This window comes from Euprymna scolopes, chromosome 22 (genome assembly GCF_053919585.1).
Source record: "Euprymna scolopes isolate OS-2025 chromosome 22, ASM5391958v1, whole genome shotgun sequence".
NCBI classification, from domain to species: domain Eukaryota; kingdom Metazoa; phylum Mollusca; class Cephalopoda; order Sepiida; family Sepiolidae; genus Euprymna; species Euprymna scolopes.
The window spans coordinates 89,800,696-89,816,906 of record NC_136503.1 but is presented as its reverse complement, the minus strand read 5'-3'; positions in this window follow the sequence as shown (position 1 = coordinate 89,816,906).

The following is a 16,211-nucleotide window of genomic DNA, read 5'->3' as shown; positions in this document are numbered from 1 at the left end:
ATAATACTACATTACATTATAATATTAAAATATTATAAATACTTGGAAATTTAATAATACTACAATACATTATAATACTAAAATATTATAAATACATGGAAATTAGATAATACTACATTACATTGTAATATTACAGATATTAAAAATACATAGAAATTCAATAATACTACAATACATTATGCTATTTTAAATATTATAAATACATGGAAATTTAATAATACTACATTATATTATAATATTACAAATATTATAGATACATTGAAATTAGATTATACTAAAATACATTACAATCAGATAAATATTATGAATAATTAAATTCAATAATACTACATTACATTGTAATATTACAAACATTATAAATACATGAAAAAGTAATAATACTACAATGCATTATAATATTACAAATAGTATAAATGCATGGATATTCAATAATACTACTTTACATTGTAATATTACAAATATTATAAATGTATTATAATATTACAAATATAAATACATGAAAATTTAATAATAATACAATAAATAAATAGTGGTTGATGGGAAGAAATATGAAGCTCTTAGTATTAATGCTGGAGTCCTTCAGGGGTCTATCCTAGGCCCAACTCTCTTCCTTATCTATATTAATGATCTCCCTAATCACATTCTTACATCATTCGTAGACAACTATGCTGATGACACTATCTATGGTAGATCATCTAAGACCGTAAACGACCAAGGTCTCTCTGATTCTCTCTTCTCTGATCTTGAGCATGTGGTACAATGGAGAAAGAGGTGGCTTGTTAATTTTAATGCATCTAAAACCAAGCTTTTATCCTTACATCATCAACGCTCTGATCCCCGTCTTCTATCAATTGAAATGAATGGCTCTTGTCTTTAGGAGGCCTCATGTTTTGACAAGCTTCTGGGCTTGACCTTTACTCCTGACCTTAAATGGAACACATACATTAAATCCGTTGTCAAGGCCGCTGAAAATATGGTGGGATCCATCTATCCATCCAGTACATATCTCACTGCTGATGCAATTCTTTATCTATATAAGAGCCAGGTACGTCCAAGGATGGAATACTGTTGCCACATCTGGGCAGGAGCTGCTAGAAAGGATATATCCTGCCTTGATAAAGTTCAAAATAGACTTCGTAGCCTTGTGGGGGATGCCCTTTTCTCTTCCCTGCAACCTCTTTCTCACAGAATAGATGTTGCGAGTTTGTCTCTGCTTTATCGTTATTTTCATGGAAAGTGCTCGGCTGAGCCCATTTCTATGGTCCCCCCTCGCCAAACTTTCACAAGAAACACCCGTCTAGCAAAAAACACTATAACTAATTTCCCCCACTCTTTATCTGTGCCTAAACCTAAACGTAGATCCCATAAGCAAATCTTCTTTCTTAGAACTGCACACCTATGGAATGAATTACAAATATAAATACATGAAAATTCAATAATACTACAATAAATTATAGTCTTACAAATATTATACATACATGCATATTTAATAATACTACAATACATTGTAATCTGACAAATATTATAAATACATTGAAATTCAATAATAATACATTACATTGGAAATCTTATAAATACATTGAAATTCAATAATTTGTAATTCAATATTGTAATATCACACATATTATAAATACATTAAAAGTAAATAATATTACAATATATTATAATATTTTAAATATTATAAATATATTGAAATTCAATAATGCTACAATACATTGTAATATTACAAATATTATAAATACATGGAAATTAAATAATACTGCAATATATTATATACATAAAAGTCAATAATACTAATACACGTTATTATATAACAAATATTATTAATACATGGAAATTCAATAATACTACATTACATTGTAATATTACAAATATTAAAAATGCATGAAAATTCAATAATACTACAATACATGATAAGATTACAAATATTAAAAATACATGAAACTTCAGTAATACTGCATTACATTATAATATTACCAATATTATACATACATGAAAATTCAATAATACTACATTACAGTAGAAGAATGTTTGACTCCTACTGGAGGCATTGTAACGTGCATCCAGGAGATAAGCGCCCGCGTGTTTGCGTGTTGTGTGGGCACGTGGGAGAAACGGATGAGGGGAAAAGACTTACCTCGAGACCAGCTCAGCGTTACCGACCAAAAATAAAAAAGAAAGACCAAGTTGGCAGCCGCTGTCTTTTGTAAAGTATGATGTCTCGCAAAGTCACACGAATTCTCGGAATATGCAAATTTAGCCGGCCTAGAACGACGATAAAAGCGGGTGAGGAGAAAGACGTGTGAGAGCGACGATTGAGTTGGCCGGGGAATCATGTGACTGTTGCTTCTTGTGCCGTGTGAGGATATTTTACCGTTGTTGGATTCCGTGCAGAACCGGTGTACATTGGTTATTGAATTGCTGCAACATTTATAACATCTTTTCCTGAACTTGCCGTGTTAAAGAGAGAGTCGGGCGCCATCTTTAATTTTTTCCTTACACATTTTTGTTACCAGCTATCTCGGCCATTTGGCCTCTAGGACTATGACCGAGTCGAAATTCGACTTAAAGCTCATACCCGAGTTTGACGGGTCCACGTCTATCGTCGACTGGGTTGAAAGGGTCGAGCTGACGTGCGACCTTTGTGAGGTGAACAAGGTACACACTGTGATTCCCCTGAGATTGGCTGGGGGTGCCTTGAGTGTATATCAGCAACTCAGTGCTGCCGAAAAGGGAGATGTCACCGCAATTAAAGCTGCGCTGTACAAGGCATTTGCCATGGATCCTTGTACGGCCTATGAAAAATTTGCTTCCAGAAAACTTCTACCGGAGAAAAGCGTGGACGTTTTCTTCGCTGAGTTAAAGAAACTCGCAGTTCTGTTCGGTGGAGGGGTGTCGGAGCGGACGCTCGCGTACGCGTTTGTGGCGGGCCTTCCCACTCGGGTGAAGCAGCTACTGAGAGCCTCAGCCAGCGTTTCAACAACGACCATGGAACACTTGATGGAATGTGCTCGAGCCATCATCAAAGATGAGGAGGACCTGGGGGAACCAGTTGTGATGGCGACACAGACAGGCCAGATTGGCGCTCGGGAGATTCCGAATCAGAACCCTGTAAGCAATGGGAAATGTTTTCGCTGCGGCCGACGCGGACATTTTTCAAGGAATTGTACCAACAGGGGGCGTGTGCGCTGTTTTAATTGTGGCGGTTTGGGGCATCTAGCCCAAAATTGTGCGGGAAACGTATAGGGGAGAGGACGTCAGCGCCGCCCTGCTCCCCGAGCAAAATTTGAACAAGGCGCAACCAGTGATGACCGTCTACATAAACAGGATACCCTGCTCAGCACTTCTCGACTCAGGCTGTTCGCATACTATAGTGAGCGCCAGGCTGTGTCCAAGTTGGACTAAGAGGGAGATCAAAGTCACCACGATAGGAGGCGAGACCCAGACATGCTGTGGAGCTGGAACTGTCAAGATCTATACGGACACCGGTGCAGTCACTAAGATCAATGTGCTCGTGACCCAAGGAAATCTCCTAGGGTTTGACCTGTTGCTCGGATACGATGCCATCAAGGCGCTGGGGGGAGTCGCAATTCATCGGGATGGAAAGGTGCGATTCTTGGAGGCCCCAGTGTGTGCAGCGCTCCATATCGATCGGCCGGATTTTACAGTGGACTACGACTCGTGCAAGAGGGCCTGGATTGCATCTTGGAAGTGGACCGAGGGAATGGCACCGACTAAACTCAAGAATGGGGTTGCAGAGTACCCTATACCCAGTGAGGCCCGAGCAGAATACGAAAGGGAACTAAAGGCGTGGATCTAAGATGGCTGGTTAATCCCCTACCCTGAGGACAAGATTGGGCCTCCCAAGGGTCTAATACCCTTGATGGCAGTATTCCAGCATAACAAGTCGAAAGTACGGCCCGTGCTGGTCTATAGGGAGCTTAACAAGCATATTGAAGCCTACACTGCCGATGCTGATGTATGCGCCAGCAAGTTGAGGGAATGGCGTCAGAAAGGCACTAATGTCTCGATATTGGATTTGCGAAAAGCCTATTTACAGGTGCGAGTTGATGAGACGTTGTGGCCGTTCCAGACAGTTTGGCTCCAGGGGCAGAGGTACTGCCTTACACGCCTCGGCTTTAGCTTAAATGTGGCACCACAGATCATGAAGACTATTGTCAACACAGTATTGTCCCAAGAAAAGCCCATGAGGGACTCAACGTCAGCTTACATTGATGACGTATACGTCAATGAAGATGTACAGTCTGCGTCGTGTGTCAAAGAAAAGTTGGCTCAGTTTGGTCTGGAATGCAAGAATCCCGAACGTTTAAGGGAAGGAGCACATGTATTGGGATTGGATGTTTATGAAGAAGATGGCACCCTACAATGGAGGCGTGGCAATGAAATTCCAAGCATCCCCAACCTCGTTACAAGGCGGACCGTTTTTTCTTGGTGTGGAAAACTTGTTGGTCGCTTACCGGTCTGTGGCTGGCTCCGCGCAGCTGTTGGTGTAATTAAACACAGAGCAAATTTAACAACCACGGGTTGGGATGACATATCCGATGATGTCCTACTAACTCTGATGATTAAAGAGACACTGGAGAGAGTGAACAAGAAGGACCCTGCCTGTGGGCGGTGGTGTGTTAACGGAGACAACGTAGGTGTGTGGGTTGATGCCAGTTCTTTGGCGTTGGGAGTATCGTTGGAGCAAGGAGGAAAAGTGTTCGAGGATGCGTGTTGGCTGCGGCCTGTAACAGATTCTCAGCATATCAACCTGGCAGAGCTGGACGCTGTTGTAAAGGGGGTAAATCTGGCCCTGCAGTGGCAGTCTAAGAAGTTGACCTTGTACACAGATTCTCTCTGTGTCTACCACTGGTTGTCTGACACACTTTCAGGACGGACACGAATCCGTACAAAGGCAGCAAGCGAAATGTTAATACGGAGAAGGCTAGACACGCTAAAAAACCTGGTATCTGAGTATGGGCTATCACTGAGCGTCACTCTGGTGCCATCACATTGTAATCGTGCTGACCAACTGACCGGAGTACCTCACAAATGGTATGAAGCCGCGAAGATGGGAATGGAGATTACTGCTCGATCTTGTGCAGTTGCAATCGACCCATGTCAAATACAAAAAAATCATGCACAGAGCGGACATCCGGGTATCAAGAGGACCCTTTATTTTGCGAGGCGCGTATACCCAACAGTGACCAAGATGGATGTCAGACAGATCGTCAGAAATTGTGAAGCTTGCCAGTCTATTGATCCTGCACCATAGCGATGGCAGAAGGGTCGCTTGGAAGTTGAGAGTGTGTGGCAGCGGCTGGCCATGGATATTACCCATTACAGTGGCAAGCCCTTTCTAACTCTCATTGATTGCGGGCATACGAGATTTGCGGTGTGGTGGCAGATGACCAGACATGATTCAGCAAATGTTGTTCGCCACCTATCATCCATTTTTTTTGAGCGAGGTACGCCGGAAGAGCTCCTGACTGACAATGATGCAGCGTTTTGTAGCCAGCAAGTCCGGCAGTTGTTAGATGAGTGGGGCGTCCGACTACGGTTGCTATGTGCGCATGTGCCGTCAGGAAATGGCATTGCTGAAAGAAGCCATCGCAGCATCAAGAGAATTGCTGCCAGGAAGCGATGTACTATTACGGAAGCCACATATTGGTACAACATTACGCCAAAGGACGGGACGTCCCCTTCAACCGCACCTGCGAATGCTATTTACACGTACCGAGTCGGAGTGAAGGGAATCAACACTACGCAGCCAGCCGACAAGGGAACATATAACAGATATGAAGTGGGAGATCCAGTGTGGGTGCGGCCCCCAGGGAATCGGTGCACCGACAAGTTTAAGCGAGGACAAATATCTGGAGTGATTAGCCAGCAGTCTGTTTTGGTCGATGGAACCCCACGACATGTGCGAGATCTTCGCCCAGCTACGGAGGTGCGTCACACAACTACAGAAGAAAGCAGTGAAGCGTCTAGCGGTGAGCTGCCGATGCACGGATTCAGTGAGCCCCCTCCAGAGACTGATAGCGATACTTCATCTGATGAGGCGGAACCAGATCCAGAGCCCGAATCTGAAACAGTGAATGTACCTCTTCGCAGAAGCACACGCACTAAAAGGTCCCCCCAGTGCTCTCTATGTGATCATCAGATCAGGGGGGGGGTGTAACGTGCATCCAGGAGATAAGCGCCCGCGTGTTTGCGTGCTGTATGGGCACGTGGGAGAAACGGATGAGGGGAAAAGACTTACCTCGAGACCAGCTCAGCGTTACCGACCAAAAATAGAAAAGAAAGACCAAGATGGCGGCCGCCGTCTTTTGTAAAGTATGATGTCTCGCAAAGTCACACGAATTCTCGGAATATGCAAATTAAGCCGGCCTAGAACGACGATAAAAGCGGGTGAGGAGAAAGACGTGTGAGAGCGACGATTGAGTTGGCCAGGGAATCGTGTGGCTGTTGCTTCTCGTGCCGTGTGAGGATATTTTACCGTTGTTGGATTCCGTGCAGAACCGGTGTACATTGGTTATTGAATTGCTGCAACATTTATAACATCTTTTCCTGAACTTGCCGTGTTAAAGAGAGAGTCGGGCGCCATCTTTAATTTTTTCCTTACACATTTTTGTTACAGGCATTCGTGTTTAATTGCCGTCAATACTACTAGTCGGGGTGAAAGTAGCTATGTGTTTACGTCAAAGGATGAAAACGTGGCTGTGCCAAGTTTGAATCAAGTTGGTTCCATAGAAACACTTTGATCAAACTTACAATTTTCCTTGTGTCTTATATCCTGGAGAATAAATTAACAAAAAAATAGTATATTTGTTTCTTTTCGCTGTTCTAACATAAGCATGTTTCTATTCTTTCCACAATGCGTTTCTTTTGTTTACGAAATTATACTTTTGGTCGTCAAGTGGACATTATATTCTGATTTTAAAGGAGATAATCGTACGCAAAAAATACAAATAGCCAGTTAAGAACTATTGTTACATGATAAAAAGGCTGTCCCTTAAAAATAGGGAATTAGTTAAATGTAAATATGAAATAGGATAGTCAAGGATTCGACCTTGTGAAGTTAGAATCAAGACACCCTCTAGAAGTGATAGGGTTTTAGAAATAACCATGTAAAGAAATCATAGACCGGTCATGAATAAAAGACGTCATCATCATTGTGTATCTGCGTCTTCTGTGTTCATCATTACAACGAGAAAGGTAACGTATTTATATTATATGTACAACTGTCAAAACGTAAATGTCAAACGTACTATCTCTCGGTCTATGTATCAAGATATTTATAAATCTCCTCTCATTGAATTGGTTCTCTTGTAGTAACATGTACCTGTCTATTATATATATATATATACAGAACTATCTCTCTCTCTCTCTTTATGCGTACTCTGTCTCTATATATCACCAATATCTCCATGTCTTACAACATTTTAAGACATATGAACACTTTTAAGACTGTCTCTAATCTCTCACTAAGACTCTCACAAACACTAAATAAGAACTCCCGTAACATATGCGCGCAAGTGGTACGTTTTAATAATAACACCCCTATGCAACACTATAATTTGAATAAAATTTCAGTTTGCGTAGGCAGCGTATAAAAACAAGCTATATATACCTGTGTGGTTCCGGTGTCAGAAACTATCTGGTTAGGACGAATCTATAAAGACAGATATGAAGCCACAATCATGATTTTTAAATAAGATTTTCGCCATTAAGCGTTAAGATGGAATGGACACTTCTTACGAATATCTGCTCTTATTTTTTGCATTCATCAAATAATATAGGACAGCCGATTATGCGTCTAGACTTTAACATTAGTAGGAATAAAATAACAATTGTACGTGTAGGTAATCGCCGAGGAAAAATCAATCAAACCAAATGATGAAATGGCTAATAAAATGAAGGGAATATAAATCTTTCTTAAAATGTTGTTACTTTAATCTGTTTAAATCTTTTTTGTATATTATAAGTAGAGATTATCACCAAAGATTGGAGTCGTCAAAAAAATAAATAAATAAATAAATCGGCATCTTTTGGTAGGGTAATTTAATCTAGGAAATTTAGCCGAGATAATCGTTTAGGCAATATTGACAGGGCAATGTAATGATGTGTTTCAATCCAATCCGGAAAATGATCTGAAGTAAATATAAATAGAAAAAGACTAACACTAAAAAATTTGCACACACACACACACACACACACACACACACACACACACACACACACACACACACACACACACACACACACACACATATATATACATATACATATATATATATATGGATTAAAAATAGAAAAGATATTACTCGCCGTTTCGCCAATTTCGTGTGCTTTTTTTTTTTTCAAGACTGAATATTTAAAAAAATAGTCCATGACGAAGGGTCAATTATCCCAGGAATATCCCGAAAGGAAAGAAGGATAATGTTAAGAATAACGTAAGTGCGTGTGCATATATTCAATATATTCAAATTTGTAATATACACATGAAATTACAATAATATATATATATATATATATATATATATATATACACATGAAATTACAATAATATATATATATATATATACACATGAAATTACAATAATATATATATATACACATGAAATTACAATAATATATATATATATATATATATATATATATATATATATATATATATATATATATATATATATATAGTTATATATATACGGGAGACGCTCTAAAGATATTAACTGTAAATCTGTGCACTTGTTTAAATATGAAATATCGTGCCGAACGCGTGGTCTGTCAAACTGCTGTGTTGCCAGGCCCGACATATTTTATATCTTTGCTAACCTCTCGCTGCTTACCTCTCCACAATACCTGAAAAGTCTGGCACAAGGTTTATACTCCGTAAGTCCCCAGCTCCCGCTAAAAGAGCTTCATCAGTGTACCACATTCGTCCTCCCCTCTTTGTGACTTTTTCTCAAAAACAAAGCTCATAATACTGTCGCTCGCTAGCAAAATGACTAGATTTGATCAGTTTGCTTTCCTCTTAATTTCCTGTTCAAGGAATAATATTTAAATGATTTTCTCTCTGCAACTTTTATTTTTATCTTTTTGTAAATAAACGTTAATTTTCCCCTGTTTTTTAAATAGTCATTTGTTTTTTTTATTATATTGTATTTTCTTTTAATTATCTTTAATTGTCCCTATTGTTTCTGACAATAATTATTAATATATGTCTTGGTCGGGATTGGTGACGATTTCTCTTTGTCTCATGCACACGTTTGCATCAAATTATTGGCCGTTTGAAAAGCTTTTTGTTTTATCGTCGGCTACTTATTTTCTACTTATGATTCTATATTTTGGAAGGGAAGCATTTTCGAGAATTATTTGAATTGGATTTTTCTCTAATATAATTCACGGGTCTGAGAGTGGTTGCCGTCTGTGGGGGGGTCATTTGAAGTCTCTTTTAAGCTTGACTATCAGGTAGAAAGCTGACAATATTTTTGAGGCTTAGGAGTTTTACAAATTTAGATATGTTGCGCTCCTTTTGCATACATACTTATGAATTAATAATAAATTTTGGAAAAGTTTGCGAAACGGATGAAAAGTCATACATTTTATTTTTCTGCAATATATATATATATATATATATATATATATATATATATATAAGTGTGTGCGTGTTTATATCTCTATTTGTACAAAGTTCTGTATGTGTATATGTTTACAAGTTTGTATGTACACGGGCACACTCATAAACTAATTAACTGATCATTATGAATTTAGGAGGAGCATAGGATGCACATGTGACCTATATTATTTTAATTTAGCTTAATGCAAAGAGGGTAAATGGGAGTGCAAACCTTTTTTAGAAAGAAAATAACTATTATTATTATAAAATGTTTCCACTAATTGACATTTATTAATATTTATTAATAAATGTCAATTAGTGGAAAAATTTGATAATAATAAGAGCTATTTAAGAAATTTCACATTTTGGGGGGGTATATTCACGATATTTTAGAAGGCATAATATAGACAAAAACATCATTGCCTTGAATTTGAGCCGTATTTATTAATCATAGTAAAATAAGATTGGATGGATTGTAATTTATCTTAAGCCATTTCAGTATACTTCTATTTGAGACATTTTCTAGAATCTAATTCACGTAACGGATTATGATTAAAATTGGAATAATGATTGTAGACATAACGTCTAATAACCTTCTGTATTGAGTTTCATTTCCAACATGAAAAATATCCGTGTGCTGATTATTCGACGAGGCTATATGCTGCAGTCAAATATTATTAGTATTTTGGACTAAGCGTGAAAATATTTTCGCGAAACTGAAAAAGGTCATTTTTGTTGGAAAGGTGACATCAGTAACGCATATATTAAAAATGGAGAAAGAATGTTCTTATCTGTATAAACATTCATCACGATAAATATTGTACAAGTTCGAACTTTACTGTCTGGTCTAAGAGTGGTGCTGTATTGTGCTGTGTGACTTGGATTTTGCGGTTTTATATTGCGACGACACATCATTAAACAGTAAAAATACAGAGCAGTACAAGGGAATTGTTGACACTGTTTCTCGAGACTGTAAGAGTGCGGTATTAAAGTGAAAGAATACATCTGGGACATTTATGGAGAAGATTAAATACTAGAGATGCAATATCGATAAAGACGACAGAAGACGCAACCCAGAACAGACGTCCACAATCAGAGACATGCCAAACATTGAAAACCTATCTTTATAAAAAAAGAATCTTAGAAATAGGAATCTACTACCAAGATGTTTTCATTTAAACGATTAATAAATAAGGGCAAAGCCAGAGAGTGGACATCTGAATACCAGGAAAACTTTATAATGTAAAAAGAAGTCGTAAGGTTAGACTTATTTTTCGAAAGAGCTTATTTGTTACGGCTTCCCTTCTGTGAATCACATTACCCTGGGTGCACTACTTTTTCGATTACAGCATGGCCATCTACATACCCCAAATCAACAAATTCCTGTCATTTTCCCCATATTAAACTGTATCAATTCAACCAATCATTCGTAATGTTCTTACACAGTAATTCAACTAACAATCATCTCATCTAACGAGATGAGATTGAATTCTCATCTAGATAGTTTGTAATATATAAATACAATAGAACTGACTTACGGAACGGAAAGATTATGACTTAAAGTGCATTATTTTTGCAAATATCAAAAATTGTTGTTTGCTCATTACCTGTCAAAACAATTTTTTATTTACTGATGATGTGGAAAGCAATTTCGTTTGAAACGGAGCATAGGAAAATACCATCATGTTGCTAAAATGAAACTTTACCATCATGTTGCTAAAATGAAACTTTACCATCATGTTGCTTAAATGAAACTTTACCATCATGTTGCAAAAATGAAACGTTACCATCATGTTGCTAGAATGAAACTTTACCAACATGTTGCTAAAATGAAACTTTACCATCATGTTGCTTAAATGAAACTTTACCATCACGTTGCCAAAATGAAACTTTACCATCATGTTGCCAAAATGAAAATTTACCATCATGTTGCCAAAATGAAACTTTACCATCACGTTGCCAAACTGAAACTTTACCATCATGTTGCTAGAATGAAACTTTACCATCATGTTGCCAAGATGAAACTTTACCATCATGTTGCCAAAATGAAACTTTACCATCATGTTGCCAAAATGAAACTTTACCATCATGTTGCCAAAATGAAACGTTACCATCATGTTGCCAAAATTTAACTTTACCATCATGTTGCTTAAATGAAACGTTACCATCATGTTGCCAAAGTGAAACTTTACCATCATGTTGCTAAAATGAAACTTTACCATCGTGTTGCTGAAATGAAACTTTACCATCATGTTGCCAAAATGAAACGTTACCATCATGTTGCCAAAATTTAACTTTACCATCATGTTGCTAAAATGAAACTTTACCATCATATTGATAATATGAAACTTTACCATCGTGTTGCTAGAATGAAACTTTACCATCATGTTGCTTAAATGAAACTTTACCATCATGTTGCCAAAATGAAACTTTACCATCATGTTGCTTAAATGAAACTTTACCATCATGTTGCTAGAATGAAACTTTACCATCATGTTGCCAAAATGAAACGTTACGATCATGTTGCTGAAATGAAACTTTACCATCATGTTGCAAAAATGAAACTTTACCATCATGTTGCCAAAATGAAACTTTACCATCATGTTGCTTAAATGAAACTTTACCATCATGTTGCTAAAATGAAACTTTACCATAATGTTGTCAAAATGAAACTTTACCATCATGTTGCCAAAATGAAGCTTTACCATCATGTTGCTAGAATGAAACTTTACCATCATTTTGCCAAAATAGAACGTTACCATCATGTTGCTAAAATGAAACTTTACCATCTTGTTGCTAAAATGAAACTTTACCATCATATTGCTAAAATTAAACTTTACCATCATGTTGCCAAAATGAAACTTTACCATCATCTTGCTAAAATGAAACGTTACCATCATGTTGCTAAAATGAAACTTTACCATCATGTTGCTTGAATGAAACTTTACCATCATGTTGCTACAATGAAACTTTACTATCATGTTGCCAAAATGAAACTTTACCATCATTTAGCTAAAATGAAACTTTACCATCACGTTGCTAAAATGAAACTTTACCAACATGTTGCTAAAGTGAAACTTTACCATCATGTTGCTGAAATGAAACTTTACCATCATGTTTCTAAAGTGAAACTTTACCATCATGTTGCTAAAATTAAACTTTACCATCACGTTGCTAAAATGAAACTTTACCATCATGTTGCCAAAATAAAACTTTACCATCATGTTGCCAAAATGAAACTTTACCATCATGTTGCTAGAATGAAACTTTACCATCATGTGGCTAAAATGAAACGTTACCATCATGTTGCCAAAATGAAACTTTACCATCATGTTGCTAAAATGAAACTTTCTAATCTCAATCTAACAAAAGTTGTGGTTTCCGTTTGATTGCTCAAATTGTTATAATCGCAGGCGAAGGCACCATTGCTAAATTTATTCGAGTAATAGGTATCGCCGATGGGCATCTCATATTTTACTTGTTCCAGTAATAGTAATTACAGGGGGAGACAACTCATGATTCATTATTCTAGTGATCGCTGAAGGGACTACATCTTTTACAAGTAGAAATGATTATATGATGAGAAAAATTATGTTTTATTTATTAAATTTATAGTGATCTTAAAATGGAAAATCTCATGCTTAACCTATTCAATAAGTACTAATTACAATAAAGCAACAACTAATTACTTATCTAGTTAATATAATCGACACAAATGCTGGTTTCTGTTGAAAACTAAAATCTCACATATGCTAAAATGATTATTTGTTTCACTTTACTCGATATGTGTAACAAAAAATGTTTTTATTATGTTATTATGTTATCATGTTATCATGTTATTATGTTGTAATGTTATTATGTTATCATGTTATTATGTTATTATGCTATCATCTTATTATGTTATCATGTTATTATGTTATCATGTTATTATGTTATTATGCTATCATGTTATTATGTTATCATGTTATCATGTTATTATGTAATCATGTTATGATGTTATTATGTTATTATGTTATCATGTTATTATGATATCATGTTATCATGTTATTATGTTGTAATGTTATTATGTTATCATGTTATTATGTTTTTATGTTATTATGTTATCATATTGTTATGTTATTATGTTATTAGGTTATCAGGTCATTATGTTATTATGTAATCATATTATCATGTTATCATGTTGTTATATTATTATCTTATAATGTTATTATTTTATCATATGATTATGTTATTATGTTATTATGTTATCATATTGTTATGTTATTATGATATCATGTTATTATGTTATTTTGTTATCATGTTATTATGTTGTAATGTTATTATGTTATCATGCTATTATGTTATCATGTTATTATATTATCATGTTATTATGTTATGTTATCATATTGTTATGTTATTGTGTTATTATGTTATCAGGTTATTATGTTATTATGTTATCATGTTATCATGTTATCATGTTATTATGTTATTATCTTATCATGTTATTATTTTATCATGTTAATGTGTTATCATGTTATCATGTTATTATGTTATTTTGTTATAATGTTATCATGTTATTATGTTATTATGCTATTATGTTATTATGTTATTATGTTATCATATTATCATGATATTATGTTATTATGTTATCATGTTATTATTTATTATGTTATTATGTTATCATGTTATCATCTTATTATGTTATTATGTTATCATGTAATTATGCTATTATGTTATCATATTATTATGTTGTTATGTTATCATGTTTTTACGTCATCATCTTATTATGTTATCATAATGTTATGTTATTATGTTTCCATCTTATCATTTTATTTTGTTATCATGTTATTATGTTATTATGTTATTATGTTATAATGTTTTCATGTTATTATGTTATCATGTTATCATGTTATTATGTTATTATGTTATTATTTTATTATGTTATTATGTTATCATGTTATTATGTTATCATGTTATTATGTTATCATGTTCTTATGTTATCATGTTCTTGTGTTATTATGTTATTAGGTTATTATGTTATCATGTTGTTATGTTTTTATATTATTATGTTATCATGTTATCATGTTATTATGTTATTATGTTATTATGTTATTTTGTTATTATGTTATCATGTTATCATGTTATCATGTTATCATGTTATTATGTTCTTATTTTATTATGTTATGTTATCATGTTATTATGTTATTATGTTATTATGTTATCATGTTATTATATTATTATGTTATTATGTTATTTTATTATTATATTTTCATATTATCATATTATTATGTTATTATGTTATCATGTTATTATGGTATTATGTTATCATGTTATTATGTTATCATGTTATTATGTTATTATGTTATCATGTTCTTATGTTATTATGTTCTTATGTTATCCTGTTATTATGTTATCATGTTATTATATTATTATATTATCATGGTATCATGTTATTATGTTATTATGTTATCATGTTTATATTATTATGTGATTATGTTATTATGTTATTATGTTATCATGTTGTTATGTTATCATGTTATCATGTTATTATGTTATCATGTTATTATGTTATCATGTTATTATGTTGTAATGTTATTATGTTATCATGTTATTGTGTTATTATGTTATCATGTTATTATGTTATTATGTTATTATGTTATCATGTTGTTATGTTATCATGCTATCATGTTATTATGTTATCATGTTATTATGTCATCATGTTATTACGTTATTGTGTTATCATGTTATTAGGTTATCATGTTATTATGTTATCATGTTATTATGTTATTATGTTATTATGTTATTATATTATCATGTTATCATTTTATTATGTTATGATGTTATCATGTTATTATGTTATCATGTTATCATGTTATTGTGTTATTATGTTATTATTTTATCATGTTACTATGTTATTATTTTATCATGTTATTATGTTATCATATTATTATTTTATTATGTTATTATGTTATTATGTTATCATGTTATCATGCTATTATGTTATTATGTTTTTATGTTATTATGTTATCATGTTATTATGTTATTATGTTATCATGTTATTATGTTATTATGTTATTATGTTATCATGTTATCATATTATTATGTTATCATGTTATTATGTTACCATGTTATTATGTTATTATGTTATTATGTTATCATGTTATCATGTTATTATGTTATCATGTTATTATGTTATCATGTTATTATGTTATTATGTTATCATGTTATCATGTTATCATGTTATCATGTTATTATGTTATCATGTTATTATGTTATCATGTTATTATGTTATTATGTTAATATGTTATCATGTTATCATGTTATTATGTTATTATGTTATCATGTTTTCATGTTATCATGATATCATGTTATTATGTTATCATGTTATTATGTTATTATGTTATTATGTTATTATGTTATTATGTTATGTTATTAGTCTTACAGACTACACTTCCTCTCTTGTTGATTACTACTTCATTATTGCTCCAACAAATCGGACTAATTTAACTGTGATAGCGAAATAAATTTTTTAAAATAGACAAAAATATTCTTACACTGAGAGTAGGCGTTTAGTGAGGAATCTTTTATTTCAAACTTAAGCGTGACA